General features: G+C 41.4%; 1 pseudogene across 1 annotated transcript; it reads right to left on the reverse strand.

The window, feature by feature from the left end:
- Window positions 1–1,573: 1,573 nt before the first annotated feature.
- On the reverse strand, window positions 1,574–2,855 carry LOC308263921 (ATP-dependent RNA helicase DDX39A-like; annotated as a pseudogene). The gene has a single exon. The product of its transcript is annotated as an ATP-dependent RNA helicase DDX39A-like (transcript).
- Window positions 2,856–3,560: the final 705 nt, after the last annotated feature.

Raw genomic sequence — 3,560 nt, forward strand, 5'->3', positions numbered from 1 at the left:
TATTTTAAAAGTTAAATTTTTTAAGAAACTTTCTCAGAACCTTGTTCTGAAAAAGGGCTGGGGTGTACTCAGAGGCAGAATGCCCTGGGTTCAGTACCTAGTACCATAAAAAAAAAGAGAAAAGGATTTTGTGCCTACTTAGTAGTACTAAGAGAGGGGGAAAGGATGACATGCTGGAAATATTACTTTAATAAAAAGCCACTCATTTGTTGGACATTTTACCCAGACATTTAACTTTTGTATGTTATAGCCTATGAATCTACATTATTACAATATCTTCCTTATTCATGTCTTGATGATATAGTGATAGGCTACAAGGTCACGATACTGTAATAATGCAATAACATTTTGATTGCATATTATTTATTCTTCCTTTCCAACCAAAATCATAAATTACTCACTTTAAAAATACTTTGAATTATTAGAAACAAAGAATCCTAAATCATTCAAATTCATCTAATTAAATACCAAATAATTCATAATTATTTTATAAAACTAAATTTAGCAATTTATTTTTATTTTATTGGAATAAGATTTTCTCTCTCTTAGTAGTAACTATTTTTAAGTTATAAAAATTTTGAGCCGGGCGTGGTGGCACACGCTTGTAATCCCTGCGCTTGGAAGATGGAGACAGGAGGATCACGCAGGTTCGAAGCCAGCCTCGCTGGCTTAAGAGACCGTTTCCAAATAAGAAAATATAAAATAGGTCTAGGAGTGTAGCCCGAAGGTAGAAGGGCTTCCAGGAACCCCAGTACCACCAAAAAAAAAAAAAAAAAGAAAGAAAGAAAGAAGAAATAAAGAGCCTTTTAATTTATTAGAATAAAAGATTTAAAATGATATAAATTTGCATATAATGAAAGAATAGAAGATAATGGCTAATTTCAATAAAATGCATGAGGAAAATTGGACCACTTTTAGCAATTCACCTCTTCAGAGCAGTGACTTCTGATAATTCACATGAAGAATGCAAATATGCTTATAGCAGTTTCAAGTATAAAAGTAATAAAAGCACTTTATTCAAATACAAACCAGAAATCATATTTCAAAGTGACAACCAAATAATTTTATGAATTTTATTTTATTATAGGCTCATATATTTCATACATAAAATTAATACAAAATGTATAAAATACTTAAATATGAGAACAAAAGTTAGAAAACTATTAGAAGACAACATAATAGAAACTCTTGTGACATTTCTCTGGGTAATGATTTCTTGGACATGAGTTTCAAAACAAGGCAACAAAAACAAATTTAGACAAATGAGATTATGTGAAAGTAAAAAGCAGAAAAGTAAAAAAAAGTAAAAAGTGAAAGTATGGCAGAGCAATCAAGAAAATGAAGAGACAAGTAGCAGAATGGAAGAAAAGATTTGCCAATTATACATCTATGAAGGATTAATTTTTATTTTTTATTTTTTTAAATTTTGGGGGAAGTCAAGCTTCCATAATAAAAATTTATTCTTACACACATATACAGTTTTTAAACAATAAAAAGAGACGCCCATCTGGTGCCCAGAAGAGGCCACGGGCAGTCTGGAGAGCAGGGGGACTGTGGTCTTCAAGCTACACGGTTATCGGCTCTGCTCAATGTATGTGGAGATGTCGATTTCTTCTGGAAGTTCAACCACATTCACTTCAAATCGGTCCTGACGTCGTTGAGGATTTTTGCATTGTTTTTGTCTGACACAAAAGTGATGGCCAGGCCCTTGGTGCCAAAGCGACCAGCACGAGCCACCCAGTGAAGGTAGGTGTCCGAGTCCTCGGGCATATCATAGGTGAAGACGATGTTGATGCGCTCATTATCCATCCCTCCGCCAAACAGATGGGTGGCCACCAGGATCCGCCGCTGGAAATCCTTGAACTGCTGGTAAAGCGACAGGTGCTCCTTCTGGGCCAGGCCCCGGAGGATGGCGATGGCTGGGAAATTCTGCTCCACCAGGAGCTGGGCCAAGGCCATGCAGCGCTGCACCGACTTGACGAAGATCACCACCTGGTCGAACTCCAGCACATCCAGCCGGTCAAAAAGCTGGCGGTTCTTCTGGCTGTCCTGAAGCTTGACGTAGTACTGCCGAAGCACGTGCAGCCTGAGCTTGGTTTAGTCATCAACAAATACCTCCATGGGATCCTGCATGAACTTCCTGCAGACGTCCCGTATCTCCTAGCCCAGGGTGGCACTGAACATCATGCACTGCTTCTCGTGGGGGGTCAGGTGGAAGATCTCCTGCAGGTCCCGCCGCACGTCCAGCGGCTCTAGCATCTTGTCGCACTCATCCAGCACAAAGTGCTTCACGTTTTTCAGGCTGAGGCTTCTGTTCCGCACAAGGTCAAGGATCCGGCCTGTTGTCCCCACCACAACGTGGGGGCAGTTCTTTTTCAACACTTCTTCATCCTTCTTGATAGAGAGGCCCCCGAAGAACACAGATACCTTGACGCTGGGCATGTACTTGGAGAAGTGCTAGTACTCCTTCCTGATCTGGAAGGCCAGCTCCATGGTGTGACACATGACCAGGACTGTGACCTGACCGTTGACAGGCTCGATCTGCTGCAGAGTGGCCAGCACAAAACGCTGCTGTCTTGTCCATCCCAGACGTGGCCTGGCACAGGACGTCTATGCCCAGGATGGCCTGGGGAATGCACTCGTGCTGGACTTCTGATGGATGCTCAAAGCCACAGTCCCCTACGGCCCTCAGGAGTTCTGGCTTCAGCAAAGTCCTGAAAGCCAGAGCTGTGGATGGAGACCTAAGAGCCCTTGACATCTTTCTTGGGGGGAGCTGGGGTGCTCTCTGGAGGAGCCCGGGGCTCTTCATCTTCCTCATAATCCAAGAGCTCATTCTCCACATCCTGTTCTGCCATGGTTCTGGGTCTCCCTGCGCCTCCGCGTGCTGCAAGGAGAGCTGCCCAACTCTCTAATTTCTAATCTCTATAGCTAGGGAAAAAATGTTTTTTTTTTTTTTTTTTGGTTAGGCCTAGGGATAGAACCCAGAAGCATTTGACCTCGGAGCTACACCCCCCGCCCAATTTTGTATTCTTTATTTTTAAACAGGGTCTCACTAAGTTGCAAAGGGCCTCACTAAGTAGCTGAGGCTATCCGTGATCCTCTGGTCTCAGCCTCCCGAATGCTGGGATTACAAGTGTGAGCCACCACGCCCACCTTATAGCTAGAAAATTCTATAGCTAGGAAACAAATAACCCTGGTAAAAATGAGTGAGGAACTTAGACGCTTTTTAGAGGAAGACATATTGAGCTATCAACAGGTATATGAAAAACTTCTTAACATTGTTATTAAGGACATGCAAATCAAAACTGGAATGAGTTATTACCTTGAACATGTTGAAATGGCTATTTTCAAAAAGACAAAAAAAATAAGTGTTGATAAGAATGTGGCGGAAAGAAAACAAGGGTTATAGTAGAAACTCTAGATGAAGAAGGAGAAACCACAGAAGAGAAAATAAAGCGAACTAACTCAGGGGAATGAGAGGAGGGAAGAGAGAAATCCCTAATGTACATGATGAACATTCACAAACATATCAAAATCAATCATTAAGACAAGCATAAGAA

This window comes from Muscardinus avellanarius (genome assembly GCF_963383645.1).
Source record: "Muscardinus avellanarius genome assembly, chromosome: 6".
Classification (NCBI taxonomy): Eukaryota; Metazoa; Chordata; class Mammalia; order Rodentia; family Gliridae; genus Muscardinus; species Muscardinus avellanarius.